This window comes from Oncorhynchus kisutch, linkage group LG3 (genome assembly GCF_002021735.2).
Source record: "Oncorhynchus kisutch isolate 150728-3 linkage group LG3, Okis_V2, whole genome shotgun sequence".
NCBI classification, from domain to species: Eukaryota; Metazoa; Chordata; class Actinopteri; order Salmoniformes; family Salmonidae; genus Oncorhynchus; species Oncorhynchus kisutch.
Window position 1 is genome coordinate 59,198,883 of NC_034176.2, and position 15,872 is coordinate 59,214,754.

A 15,872-nucleotide genomic window follows, 5' to 3' on the forward strand; every position below is an offset into this window, starting at 1 on the left:
TTAATTGGCTCATGATTTAGAATGTTTACAGAGTGTTTTCAGCAACATTTGATAAACAAATGACCAGAACTACAGGTGAGGGTGAGACACTAACTCAAAATAAGGCAACGTGATTTCTCCCAACAACAAAAGCATTTCAAACAGTGTCATCTTAACAATATCCATTACAAGAAATCATACAATATCCACCCCCAAAAAAGTGAAAAAACATTTGAAGGACATTTGAGTCTCATCATTAGTCATAGTGAAAATAATTGTGTTTATTAGACTCAGGTCTCCACGATATCAGTATACTAAAATGAGAATTGTATTAAAAAGCCATGATAAAAAGCGTATAAAAGTACACATACCCACTCACTAGTCAGTGCAGCAAAATTTAGCAAAGAGGTTGGAATAAATCAAGTAAAAGTGTGATTGTGCATGTATGGAAAACAGAACAGGAAGAAGGGTCAGTTAGTCTCAGTACAAGGTGCCGAAGCTGCCCATGTTGTTTCTCCTGAACTGGTTGTCCTGTATGGAGACAAACATCTCCTGGGAGAGCAGGTTGTCATCTGCCTGGGTCACTCCCAGCTCCTTCAGCATGCTCTTCTGGCGTCGCTGCTTCTTGGCTGACGTGGCCACCAGCTCCCTCTTGATGGCATCGTTGCCCTCCGTGAACTCCGGAGAAACGGCGTAACAAGACGAATAGGAGACTGGTTCCTTCACAGAGCAGTCGTCCACCACGATGAGCTGCACGTCCACATCCACCCGCATCTTCCCCTCACCCTTCATGTCCTCGTTCCCTTCTTCTATATCCAGTTGCTCATCTGGAAAAGAACGTGAATCCGTTCATGACAGGCTTGTTAATACCTCGCTGTGACATTCAGACCTAATACCACCACTTCCACTTCCTTCTCCATCATGACATTCTGATTTGTCATGTATGAAAACACCACGTCTTCCTGTGAAATATTACTATATTCTGTTCAAATCAGACTGACAGTGTATTCTAACAAAGACTGCCCTTTGGGATCAATGGTAGATAATTGCCTTGCTCTTACCTTTTCAAATCCAAATGCAGGCAGCCTCTTTCCGACGTTTAAAGCGGGGAATGGAGTGTTGAGAAATGTTTGATTAACAGCTTTTTTGCAAATTCCGGATGGGAAATAACAAAGGACCATAATGGACATCATCTTTTCAATAACAACGCAAATGACAATTACTACCCGGTTGTTGGCTTAGTAGTGTCTCCGCAAAAATTCATGAATGTTGCAGATGACATTTTTAAAGGGTAATCTGAAGAGAAGAGATAGCTTAGTTTATTTCGTTTTTTTTTTTTTAAGGTCAAATTTCTGCCACTTTCGCTCATTCTCCTGTCTGGGGTAGAGGTATTTATTCCTGTGTACTGGGGTTAAACAATAAGGGACATTCCATTAGAGGACATCGGAGAGTGAGGGAAATGAAGAGAGCACTCCAGATGTATTTTAAGCCATGCCACCTTCAGCTGCACCTTTTATTCTGTAGCTGCCCTGGACTGAAGGTCAAGCACATTTTCTCATGAAACTTCCCAGTGAAACCAACTCAGCCTTCCAGAGACAGTAAACCCATTGATGTGGGAAATACTGAGTAAGACTTAGTTAGTACCTAGTCTCGTGTGACAATCCTGTCTTGTTGATTCTACCTAAGGAAGTCTATTGGAACTTCCGTATTGGATTATGTGCTTGAATGGGAGCGCTGGTATTCAATACTCAAACAACATGTTCTCTAAGTAGAAATGATATTTCCCCTCAGAGGCATTACAGTTTTTTCCTTGTTTTGTCCATGTCTCTTTTCATACCATGTAAGAAAGTTTGAGTAGCTTGTGCGGTGTTAGTTTTGTATCTTAAGCTTGCTCGCTTGTTGCAGAACTCGATTCGGAACGCCACCGACGCAAAATATGTGAAAGATTTGATGCATCACTAGTTTCCATCTAGACTATGTTTTACGGCACCCCTTTTTTTAATATAATATTCCTGAGGAAAACTTCCCCAGGCTTTGGAACTAGTTCATACCTGTAGGGGTGTCTTCCTGTGCAGCCTCGCCTGGTACAGCATCACTAGGCTTGACCAGGATCACTCCGTATCCCTCGTTGTTGTGGATCACATTGTTCACCATGGTGATAATGGGCATGGTGTCCAGCTCATCAGAAAAGTCCTGGTGGGGTTGAAGGGATGGAGGAGGTTGACAGATGAGCAACAGAGAGAGGGGGGAAAGACAGGCATAAACAGAGTCATCCCGTCGGTCTTCCTGCTTAAGTTGTCCTGGCCAAGTCCAACACACCGAGCAGAGAGACAACAGGAAGGAAAGCTCTGTGTGAGGGAGCGATAAAAAACACACTACCGTTCTAGCCTCAGGGAATGAGATAAGACCCCAGAACTCGTCTGAAGGTAACAAGGGAAATAAGTCCATATTTGTTTTTGCGGTGTGTGTGTGCATTTTAACATCTTTCTCCACTAAATTCAATTTCGGGTTGAGGGAAGATAATGCCACAGGCTTAGAATTGAACTGAACCTAGGAAGAGATGGAGGTTGGATGTGCTAGTGCTGGGAACAGTAATATACAGATTGGTAAATGACCAGTAGAACTTCAAATCTCTCAACTTGATCAGGATCCCTTCTTTGCAGTGATGTATGCCATTTCCCACCATACTGCAGACACTGCCAGGATAGATCTCCACACCAGCTCCCTATAGCACAACAGTTATCAGCATGTAGAGACACAGCTAGGCTACTGCACGGCCTCAGACACACACAATGATTAACACGAGAGCTAGATCTGTACTAGTAAAAAAAAAAAAGCCACCATGAAAGAGTGATGAGCGTCAATGACTTTTCACCTTAGAGCCGTAGAGGTCACACAAGTGGGCTGACGTCCGCACAATGACACCTGTCGTCTCGCACTGAAGGACACAGTTCTCCATCTCCGGCTTACCCTGATGTACACCTGGAGACAAGAGGGAAATAAGATGAAGATTGACACTAGGAGGTAAATAAAGAGACCAGCTAGATCCTAGTATTCCGAATGCGTGTATGACCATAACCCCAATCTCCTCCTGGAAAGTCATTGATATATGGCTGTTGCCAGATGTTAAGCAGTGCCAGCAGCTTAGGCAGAATTACTAACGCAGGACAATGGGTAGAGTTGGGGGGCAGGGTTGATGTAGAGGCAGCATCACATTGGGAAAAGGACTAAGAGGACTCACAGAGGATGCCTTCGACAGCATCGTGCTGGATGAACTTGACGTTGGAGACCTTCACGTCGGCTCCTGTTGACGCCACAAACGAGTCCCCTTTGTTCTTCTTCTCAATCACCACCTCATCAGGTAGGCCGAACCCTGAAAAGAAAGAAGATTTATTAGCCTAAATCAGAGCCTAAAATGTTATTTTTGGTCCACCAGCCACCAGAACAGGTAGATTTAAAAATCTACCAGCCACTCAGCTCTCCCCCCCACCCACCCCACACAAAAAAACAGAAGAGCATGCTTTGTAGTTTTTCTAAAGCAAATTCATTACTAGTAAGAAGTAATGTGGTATATTTTATAATTAAATTTGTGGCCTGAGTATTTGGTTTGCGCTTAGTGGGACTAACATTTGTTTTCAACAGGAGAATGACCCAAAACACACCTCCAGGCTGTGTAAGGGCTATTTGACCAAGGAGAGTGATGGAGTGCTGCATCAGATGACCTGGCCTGCACAATCACCCGACCTCAACCCAATTGAGATGGTTTGGGATGTGTTGGACTGCAGAGTGAAGGAAAAGCAGCAAACAAGTGCTCAATATATATATATATATATGGGAACTCCTTCAAGACGGATTGAAAAGCATTCCTCGTGAAGTTGGTTGAGAGTATGCTAAGAGTGTGCAAAGCTGTCATCAAGGTGAAGGGTGGCAATTTGAAGAATCTCAAACATATTTTGATTTGTTTAACACTTTTTTGGTTACTACATTATTCCATATGTATTATTTCATAGGTTTGATGTCTTCATTATTATTCTATAATGTAGAAAATATTTTTAAAATAAAGAAAAACCCTTGAATGAGTAGGTGTTCTAAAACTTTTGACCGGTAGTGTATGTCTGCGGCAGAGGGACAAGAGAGCCATGAAAAAGGCATTTTGATCTGTCATGGAGATAAGTGCTGAAAACATGTTGGCTCAACATTTAAAAAGATGGCAAACAAGCAATAGAATGATGAGCTATTAGGTTTTGGCGTAGGTACAGCCGACTAGCGCCAGCTAACATTAACTACCTAGCAATAATCTAAACTTGGAGTCACAGTATCGATAGGAACTCTGTAAAAACAATAGGGCAATACTCTATTACTGTATTGATCCCCCCCCCCCACCAACTGTACATAGAAATAATACATTTAGATTCAATTGCATTTGCTCCATCTTTGCATGCTGACGGCTGGGACAACTGGGTCATGGCTCAATGGCCACAGTGTCGGGTCTGAACTCTCCTTCCAACCTCGCAGTGGTATACATGACAAGTAGCGATTCAGCACAATCCCAGGCAGGCAGAATGTGATGGACAGTGTTCTGACGGCTAGGGTTCATTATTCTCTGTTCCTTGACAGATGGCCTGGAGACAGGTGTTCCACAATGTGGCCAACAATTCTACAGCATTGGCTAGGTTCCACACGCTGCCATTGGAAAGGCCAAAGGCTGAATATCGATTGGTAAAGACTTAGGCCCATGCACACATCCAGGAGAGGAAAACCCTATTCCCAGTGGGCTTCATGACTGGCAAAAACGTGCTGCTGCTTAGAGAATTAATTTAAAAAAATGCTAAAACGGTTGCACTGATTGCAAATCAAGAATCCAGTCTGTTCTTAACAAGTGCTGACTGACTGAACCTCCTCACTAATGAATTCTAATGTCTCCTTAGGAACACGCTTTTCGGAAAATCTCGCAATACTTATTATGAAGATAGATCATATGCATTTTTTCCCCTCCGTCTTTGATACAGCAATATCCAAAAAGCAATAAACGCATGTGTGTGCCCTGCTCCTCTAAATATCAAAGGCTCTTTGGTGGGAGGGAGAATTCTATTATGGTAATCCGGCAGTGGTCTAATTGAGTTGCTCTTTTCCTGTCATGGTGCAGTGCCAGGCAGCGCTGCATCATATTTCCACACCCTCTTTATCTCAGCTTTCAGGGGTTTCCTAGCACCACAGGAGGGCACGCACATAGAAACAGACGCATGTAAACAGCCCCTCCAATCTCCCCTCCCTCTATCCAACTCGGCAGGCCCACCATTTGCATAAAGAGACTGACGCGGCGCCTCTGCTCTGACCTCTCCTCGCCCGAGCTAGCCTTCTCTATGCATTAATATCATCCCTATTCTTACGCTTACTGCGCCAGCAAGCTCTATTTTATTCCAGAGGGCTCCCTCTGTACATCCCACATCCTCTCTGCTATACGTTCATTTCACTCCATGTGCTGTAGATTGAGTGGTTGTTTTACCTTCGACACGCATTAACACGCCACATAGTACAACCAGTACCATAACAGTATCATCTGCAGGTGAACACTTGATTTCATCTGAATCACTTACACAAGTGTTCAATATGAAAACTTCCATGAACGTAACAGTACTTCGCAGCACATTAGTCACAGATATAGCAACAGATTCTTTAGTGACAGAAAGGGATGGAAGGATTCAGACAACCTGCAAAATGTGTTGAACAACTCACTCACGTAAAAAAAAAAAAAAAATTAAACAGAGGGACATTTTTGCAATGAATGAACATCGGACTTCAATAAATGGAAAACAGAAAATCAGCAGAGGCCTCTTGCTGGATTCAGGTAGTGGAATCTGGATTTTCACAATACCAGATTCTACTCCTCATTACCTGAATCCAGCAAGAGGCATCCCTGGCTGGCTAATAGCAACAAAGAATAGATTACATAAAATAATAAATACATAACAGTGCAGGCTGCGGAGGGGAGGACACCTCATAATAATGGCTGGAAATGGAGTGAATGGAATGGTATCAAACATGTGTTTGATACCATTCATTTCCAGACGTTATTATGAGCGGTCCTCCCCTCAGCAGCCTCCACTGATACATACAGGTAACTGCCAAAATAAAGGAAACAACTAAGTGTCTTAATAGGGCCACCACGAGCCGGGAACCGCTTCAATGCACCTCGTCATCAATTCTACAAGTGTCTGGAACTCTATTGGAGGGGTGCAACATTCTTCCACAAGAAATTCCATAATTTGGTGATGGTGGTAGAATCTCCCATACGTGTTCAATTGGGTTGAGATCTGGTGACAGACGGCCATGGCAAATAGTTTACATCGTTTTAAGTCAGGAACCACGCCTGTGCGGAAGCACCTGCTTTCAATATACTCTGTAGCCCTCATTGAGTTGTTTCTCCATTACTCTGGCAGTTACCTGTACATACATACAGCAGTAGTGCACCCTGCCATTATAAAGGCTGCTTGCAGAAATATGAAACATTACCTTCCACTGATATGGAGTCTGGGATACTGATGGAGCTGGTGACAGTGTAGTGTCCTTGAAGGATGATGACCACGTCTCCCTCGTAGCAGGCACTCACAGCCAGCATGGGCTCACTGTGAAACTAATATTTAAACACAGAGCAGTTCCAGTACACAGTCGGTCTATACAACACAGATCTGCGCTCACAACTAAACAAAGAAAGACACAAAAACACATGTTTTCTGCTTCTAACGTCTCAGTGGAATACAAAGATAGAGCCGAGGCATTCAGGCGAACAGACACAGCTTCTACAAATCCTGGTGGAATGCCAGTGTACAGGAACTAGGGAGGTCAAATAAAAAAAAGCCCACACACCTTAGCAAATCCCAGCATATTAGACCAATACACAAGTGTCACATAGTTAGAGAACTTAACCTTTGGTTTTCATCTCTGGTCATCTCATTAAACAGGCCATTTGAAATGGAAACCTGGGCAAACTTACATTTGACAAAATACAATATGCCTAAGAATGGATAAATGTCATGGATGTTAAAAAAATATATATACATTTTTTTTTTAAATTATTTTATTTGTTTGCCATACATGTACTTCAAACTCTTCCCCTGAGAATTTGGGCCCTAGCTTGTCTGCCATCAGGCTCTGCAGCTGGCTGACTGTAGTGGAGACGGACACGACATGGACTATCCGGCCACCGGAGACACGAGGCCCCTTGGCCCTGCAAGCCTGCTGCCCTGAGTTCACCTTGTATCCCAGCACATACCTGCAGTGTCAGGAGAGAATACATGTATGTAGAAGAACACAATGGTACAGCATTGGACAAAGCAGAATGGTTGCATCTCCACTTTCCAATAGCGTCTCAAAGTATAGGCCAAGGGAGGCTGCTGAAGGGAGAATAATTGCCGGAATGGAGCAAATGGAATGGCATCAAACACCTGGAAAACCCATGTGTTTGATACCATTCACTGATTCCGCTCCAGTCATTACCACAAGCCCGTTCTCCCCAATTAAGGTGGCACCAAGTGTGCGTTAGTAGTAACTATACATTCAATTGCTGTCCCTCTTTTGTATTCTAACCAGAATATGATGCATTGAACTGGACTGTAGTGTACTGTCATTCTGTGAGAAGTTTTGCTCTCAACTGGGGCAGTATAGGTCAAACATGCTAGCTCAGGGACAGAGGTGAATCCAATAGCCTTTACTCAGTCTTCCTATTTTTCCCTCTGTTAGGAGACCAACTTCATCAGTCACACAACTACTCCCTCAACACACTCTGCAGAGGCACTGATAGCTCCTCTCAGTCTTCCCACCCCGTGTCCCCTTGGCCAGCTACCTGAGCAGCGGGTTCTCAATGATCCGGAGTTTGCGCTTCAGAGCTTCCATCTGCTCGTACATCCTTAGGCCCTCCACCATGGACACGTTGTCCAGCTCTGACTCCGAGTCGCTGCTGATGCCGTTCCGCAGGCTAGAAAACTCCTGGAACTTCTGAGAGCACCGTGCCAAAAGAGAGTAATACTCTGTCACAAGTCCAGCAGGCACCCGATCCTCCAGAATATCATAAAACCTACAGGGCTGACAGCCACAGAGGAAGAAATACTTATTTTGTTTTCCTTAAAACACAATCGCATTATGAGGACTGCTGGGAACAAATTGTCCAGCAACATTGGAGGGCAACGAGAGGTTAAGGTAGGATAACTCTAGAGGAGATGCTCAGAGCACAACATCGTTTGTTTGATGGCCATGTACGGCACTTGAAAATGTTCTTAACCATTATTTGGAGAATGAATCGAGACCCTCCATTCTATCTAAGGAGCCGATCGTGAATGGGTTAAAGGCATTCTTTGTCTATTAAAAGCAAAATCGGAAAACAGTGTCCTTGGTATAAACTAGGAGCTGATTGGTCTAACATTAACAAGCTTGTGGATTTCTGCTGAAGCCAATAAGATATATTTTAACCCTCTTCTCCACCCATAAAAAAAATAGGAGATGCCACAGTACACTCACAATCCCCGGGTACATACTGCCATCTAGTGGCCAAGGAATAATCTGCACCCTCTCACAAATAACATTGAACATATCCAGCTCTAACCATTAGACACGGAGCTTGCTCAAGTGTTCCTGAACTGCACTCATTTACAATGCTCTACAGGTTCCTATGCCATATGGCCATTCTGATAGCGGCATTAAAATAATGGGTTCAAGCTAGCCGTGTCATTGGCAGATCTGAACCAATACAGCCTAAATGAGAATGTGCCAATCTAGCCCACACACACTGACTAATCTTCCCACCCCCACCCCCCCACTATCACCCTTCTACACGTACAGCCTGAGGCGGGGCTCCACACATCTGACAAAGTAGTCAAAGTCATCATCCTCGTCGTCCCACTTTCTCCAGAAGACACCACGAAATTTGAACACACCCTTCTGTTATTTAGTATCACATAAGAAATAGTCCATGTATTGTTTTTTTGCCGCTGTAATGTGACGGGTGATGTCGGTTCTGTCTCGTCTGTCAAATCAAACTGTCACATGCGCCGAATACAACAAGGGTAGACCTTACCGTGAAATGCTTACTTTACAAGCCCCTAACTCTTCTTGAACTGCACTGTTGGTTAAGCAAATATTTACCAAATAAACTAATGTAAAAAATATATATAAAGTAACACAATAAAACAACAATAACGAGGCTATATAACTTACAGGGTACCGGTCCCGAGTCAATGTGCGGGGGTTAGGGATGAAAGGGTTACCGGTTTCACGATGAACCACGTAAAAATTCCAGACGATAAGTATTACCGTTTCACATTTTTATTATCATTAAAAACTCACGGTAAATACTGTCCAGCATCAACCAAAGTTAGCAACAGTCTGACGAAGGCGCAGCATGCAACGTGGGTTTTGTTGTGTGTGAAAACATCACGGAAGGCAGTGACAGTGCTCGGGAGATTTTTCAGCCTTCTAAGAGGACCAAATCTGAAGTGTGGTCTTATTTTGGGTTTTAGGGGAACTTAATCGAAGATTGTCACCCTATCTGCAGAACATGCAAATAAAAAAATTGCTGCGAAAGGGGGAAACACTTGTGACCACCACCCACTACTTTATAGCGAATGCAAGGTAAGCTTTTACCTCAATGTATGATGTGGGGACTTCGGAATGGGTGAAAAATGCCATGGCTTGTCTGTTTAACTTGCTAATAGCTTGTCAATAATGTAAACTGAAGCTTTCAGTGTTGCCTACTCTTGTAAAAACACTACACGTTGTTCTGCTGCTGTATACGTCGTGTGTCTGCAGACTCTATTCACCCATTGCACAAGTTATGTACAGCCAGTAGAGGACTTCCTAGGTTCTGGCCTTTCCAGGGAGTTTTTCCTAGCAGACTTCGACTTGTTCGTAAAAGTGTTTCAACAGGAGAAACACTATAGACTCCTATACAACACTCCTGTATTTATGTCAATTGTTGGGCTCATCGCAATTATCACTGTCTTCTTAAGACTAATTTGTATTCATGTAAATTGTGCATGGGGTCATTGCATATTCTCAAATGCAACACAGAAGATAGACTGTGTGTGTGAACAATAGTAATTATAATGTAACACCAATATTAATAATACATTTTCTATTCCCTTGTTTACGGATTGGTCGAGCAGCAGGCTAACACCAGTGATGCTACTGGTCCCTCCTCATCTACAGTTGTGACACACTCGAGCAAGCATTTTTAAAGAGGCAGGCTGCTTATGCACCCACATCAACAAAAAATCTCAAGACCTCACTGCAGCCCTTTCATTAAGTTGAGAGGCCTGGCTTTCTGAGGCTGATGAAGGTTGCCGTGCCTCACTACAAAGTGAGTACTGCTAATTATTATTATTTTGTTTGTTAATTTGATTGCTTAAGGTTGTGTTCATTTAAACCTGCACTAGGGAAACTTTTACCTCATGGCGCCACCGTTAATGTTATTATTTGAATGTTTATGCACACAAAAAGTGCATAGTGCTGCTAATTCTATTTGTTGGTTTTCAATATAAAATTTGGTGAAATGATTTCAGTGTGTGTGTCAGTACTTTATGAACATTTCCAGCACATTTTAACAATACCGCGATAATACTGATAACCGTGGTCACTATAACCCGTGATACGAAATGTTCATACCGTTTCATCTCTAGCGGAGGTACAGGTTAGTTGAGGTAATATGTACATTCAGATAGGGGTGAAGTGACATGTCATGTCCATTGACATTATTCTGAGTGCTTTTGTAAAAAAAAGTTGACATATTGCAGCTTTTAACCACTCCAAAAAATATGTTTTTCTAAAGTTCTATCAAGTGGACAAAAAGACAAGAGGGATACATTTTCACACACACAGTAAGTCAGGCACAGCAACATTGAATGGCAGTTTCACCACATGCAAAGTCCGACAACAAGAGGCATGTAATCACAGGTGTTTTTTCTTGTGCTTTCTAATCTGACATGGAAAGAATAACTGCGGCTTTAACAGCCTTTTTTTTTAACTCAGCAGTTTTATTAACAATAGGGACTTACCGGAGGTGCTCAAGTGCCAGCGCAGTCTGGTCAAAGTCCCCAGACTCATCAAACACCACATGGAGCTCCTGCAGAGGCACTTTGTGCAGCGTGGCCTCTAAGAGGGTATTCATGGCCGCCTCTGTGAGCTCGCAGCCTCTCGTCTCACACTGCAGGGACACCATCAGCTTCACCTTGGCTTTCAGCTCCTTATAGTTCACATCCACCACCTGAGGAAAGGGGCATAAATATGAGGTTGTGACCTTCATATGACCATTTTTCAAGGGTAAATGGTTAGGCTACCTTGTTTGGCTACTTCTGCTCCACTGATCAGATCCAACCATCTGTATAACATTGGAAAATATAGCTGTTTCACTGTTTAACTAGACCTCTGGATTCAGATTCCCTATAAAACTGCATCCAGAGTGCAAGTGTTCCAATTCATTTCATGCAGTGTACAAAGCACAGCTCCATTAGACAAGTCTCTTGCTGGGAAATCTTTCAGGTCGAAGTGACTTACCTCCACTGGCACATCAAACACTTCTGTGCACCACTGTGCCTGCCAGTCAAAAGGCTCCAGAACCTTCTCCAGGTAGTCAGCTGTGAAGGCCTTCACGTTTTACAATCACCTGTGCAAAACAGCACAGACAGCATCTGGGACAACACCTCAAGTCAGCTTTGTTTAGATTTTTCACTGGGAGCCTTGAAAGATCGATCAATATGGTTGCAGTAATCATCTTTCATCCTCTTTAGCCAGTAAACCTGACAACTGAATTGATGTAAGACCATGTAAGGTTATCATACCTAGCGTGTAGTCTTGATAGGCTCTGAATCTCTCGTAATAAAGCAGTTCATTTGTCTGAAAGGTGTCAGGAAGGGATGCATCTCCTACGCATTCATCACGTTACAACTGAGTACCAGCCATATCAGGGTTGAAGTAGCCTGTGCCACTGTCACCGTCATCCTCCTCATTCTGAAAAAGTCCTGTGTTAGAAAATAAAGTATCAGTTAGATTGATATATCATTTACTACTTGGATGCATAGTGCAACGTGGTTTCCTTCCCTTTTCCCCTATCCTTCATGATCAATTACTGATCTGGCATGGCCTAGTAGCGGGTATTGATCAAGGGGAGACTAAATAATTCCATGGATAGGTACTGATACATTTTCTCTCTCTAACAGTTCTTTGAAATACAGCAAATAGAGATTAGAAATTAGATATACCTAGCCTTATTTGCTGTTATGAGTCAACAGCATTGCATGTTTAGCTAGTTACAGTAACATTAGATAACTAGCTAAGTAAATTGACAAACGTGAACGTTAGCATGCCAGCATTATTAGCTAGGTTAGCTGCACGGTTGAGATGTGCAACAATAGTTACTAAACAAAACCATGTCTGACAACATCTTGTCGCAAATTAAAATCTCTGGCGTCCTCTAATTCAACTCCAAATCCACTTTGTCTGTCTTGTTCTGTCCACTTTCACTTGAAGTCATTGAATCTGCTGTCGACATCATTCTATCGGCCGCCGTGTTCTTTTTTTGTTGTTGTCATATTTCAAAAATCAACTTACATTGCTACATCAAACATGTCTAGCAAACCAAACACAGGTATTAACAATACTCAAACATACAAAAAATATCAATAAAATAATACTAAATAAACCATTTAAGTGCAATTATATTCACTCTGAAAATATTTTATTATAATGATTCATGAAGATGTTATTCTTGTTGTTATTCACTAGGGTTAATGTTTTAATAAGATAATTCAATTCAATCAGAAAAATGTGTAATTTTGGTATAGAATTTTTGAATTTTTGTTTGTGTATAAAGTATTTGTGTAACGGTTTTCTAGATGTGAAGGAGAGTCGGACCGAAATGCAGCGTGGTGGTTACTCATGTCTTTAATGAAAAAAATAGCGATACGTGAAATAACTATATATATACAAAACAACAAACGGAACGCGAAAACCTATTACAGCCTATCTGGTGAATACTACACAGAGACAGGAACAATCACCCACAAACACACAGTGAAACCCAGGATACCTAAATATGGTTCCCAATCAGAGACAACGAGAATCACCTGACTCTGATTGAGAACCGCCTCAGGCAGCCAAGCCTATGCTACACCCCTACTCAGCCGCAATCCCAATGCCTACAAAACCCCAATACGAAACACAACAAAATAAACCCATGTCACACCCTGGCCTGACCAAATATATAACGAAAACACAAAATACTATGACCAAGGCGTGACAATTTGGCAACAATAATTTTTTTTATTAACAATCATTTCAGTGGTTTTGTTATCATTGCAATAGTAACATATTATATCTTTCATGTAAAAAATATAGGCAGTGTTCATAATGGCAAATAAGTACTTAAGCAAGGTTTTCCCAAAAATCTGACACAAATTTACATTCAAAGAACAAGTGAGACAGATTCTCACCTTCGTTTTCACAGAAAACGCAGATATCATCAATAGCCACAAATTTGGAAATCATAGAATTACATGGATATATCTTATGTAAAATTTTGAAGTGCACTTCCTTAATTAACTTTGTTTGGTATACAGTATTTGTAAGGCCTTAAACCATGCATTTTTCCAGACAATGTCAGGAATAAGCATGTTCCAGCAAAACTTTCCTCTAGGTGTAAGTTGGTTTTGTGAATGAAGAATTTGCCTTCCAATCTGAGTTTTGGATCAATTTTGTGATCATTCCCAAAATTAAGATGAGTTTTCATAAGTGTAGTTAAACCACTGGGAACGGTTTTGATCACAGAAATAAACTCTCTGAAAGGTATTGGAAACTCTTTCAATGTTATAAATTGTTCATATGTGAGAATATTACCCTTGTTGTTGAAAATATCAAGAACAAAGTCAATATTCCTCTCATGCCAGCTGGGGTAGAACAATGACTTATTCCTTACAGTTATGTCTGAATTATTCCATAAGAGAGCTTTATGAGGTGAAGAATTGTGCACGAAACATATTTTCCAGGCCATTAAAGCTTGTTGGTGAAACCTAGCCAATTTAGCAGGTAATATTTTAGGAATATAATTACATTTCAGTAAAAATTGAAGACCTCCCAATTTATTTAACACATTATTTGGAATGAAATACCATATTGAATCAGTATCGATCAAACATTTTTTCAACCAGTTTATCTTGAAAGTGTTATTTATGTCAGCAAAATCCAACACTTCTAGACCGCCTTCAGCTCTTTTGTTAGAAAGGACAGATTTTTTTAGTTTGTGAGACTTATTTTTCGAGATGAAGTCAAGAAATGTCTTATTGATCTCTTTACAAGCAGCTGGATTTACACATAACGATAATGAGGGGTACAAAAAACGAGACAGTCCTTCTGCCTTGGACAGAAGTACTCTCTCAAGTATAGAAAGATCTCTTTGTAGCCAATTATTAAATATATTTTTAGTTCTCTTAATTTTAGGAGAGAAATTCAAATGTTGTCTGACTAAGTGTTTTTTTGACAGATGTATTCCTAAATATTTAACACAGTCCTTTACAGAAATATTTTCTATTTCTTTATCATCCGAGTCAAATAAACATACGATTTCACATTTAGAAACATTCAGGATTAATCCTGATGCAATAGAAAATGCAGTTATAGCATTAAGGGCATCCTGGTCTTTGTTTCTTAAGAAAATAGTAGTATCATCAGCCAGTTGGGAAATTTTGATTTCTTTGTTAAAAATGGTTACGCCATACAAATTTGCATTATTCAGAATATCTGGAGATAGAAGTTCCACAACCAAAATGAATAAAAATGGCGAAATTGGGCATCTCTGTTGTATTTTGGAAGTATTAAGGTTTAGTAACACAGAACTATTTATATCTTTGTAAAACATGCAAATTACTTTAATAACATTTTCACCAAATCCAAAAAGTTTAAGACCTAAAGAGAAATTCATGTTCAATTGTGTCAAAGGCTTTACAGAAGTCCAGACATAGGACAACCGCATCTGAGTCAATTGCATCTGAATAATCTATAAGGTCCAAGACTATGTGCCCTTCATAAATCCTGTTTGAATCTCATTTATAATGGTATCTATTCCTTTTTTAAATCTTTCAAACAGAGCAATCAATTTGTAATAAACATTTAATAAAGTAATTGTCAATGAGAGAAGGGTCTTTATCAGGTTTCGGAATCAATGAAATAAGGCCCTGTTTCATAGTGGAGACCATTTCCCCCTTTTTAATGCAATCTTGAAACATATTGAAAATCTGGTCTTCTAGCAACTCCCAAAACTGTCTATAGAATTCAACTGTCAGGCCATCAGGGCCAGGTGATTTCCCTTTTTTCTTTGAATTCAGAGCCTCTCTAATTTCTTCAATTGACACAGGTGAATCGCAAACTGAGTGAAAATCATCCTCAATTACAGGGACATAATTCTGAATTTGAGAGCTGTAAAGGTTTTCATAAAAGGAATTGACAAATGATGATATTGTAATGGGATCTTTGCATAAAACATCGTTAATTTTGAGTGCAGTTATAGATTTTCTTTTGTAGTTTCTCTTTTCAAGTGCTAAAAAATAACTAGTGTTTCTTTCCCCCTCTTCAATCCATTTTGCTCTTGACCTTACAAAGGCGCCCTTTGCCAGATCCGTGTAAGTCTGTTCTAATTCTAGTTGTAAAGACCTGAACACAGACTCCTCTTCTTCAGATAGATTATCTTTCTTTAGAAAACGGTCATCATCTCCTTTTCTCTAAGGTTCTTTAATTGCATCAGCTCTTTGGCGCGTTTAATGGCTACCACTCTGACTTTAATGGCTACCACTCTGCTACCACTCTGGCCGCCGTGTCTCCTCTTGCTTCAAACTGAGGCTCCGTCATAGATGAAC

General features: G+C 41.1%; 1 pseudogene; it reads right to left on the bottom strand.

Moving 5' to 3' along the window:
- Positions 1-15: 15 nt before the first annotated feature.
- On the bottom strand, positions 16-13,512 carry LOC109874370 (SHC SH2 domain-binding protein 1-like; annotated as a pseudogene).
- Between the last annotated feature and the right edge of the window lie 2,360 nt (positions 13,513-15,872).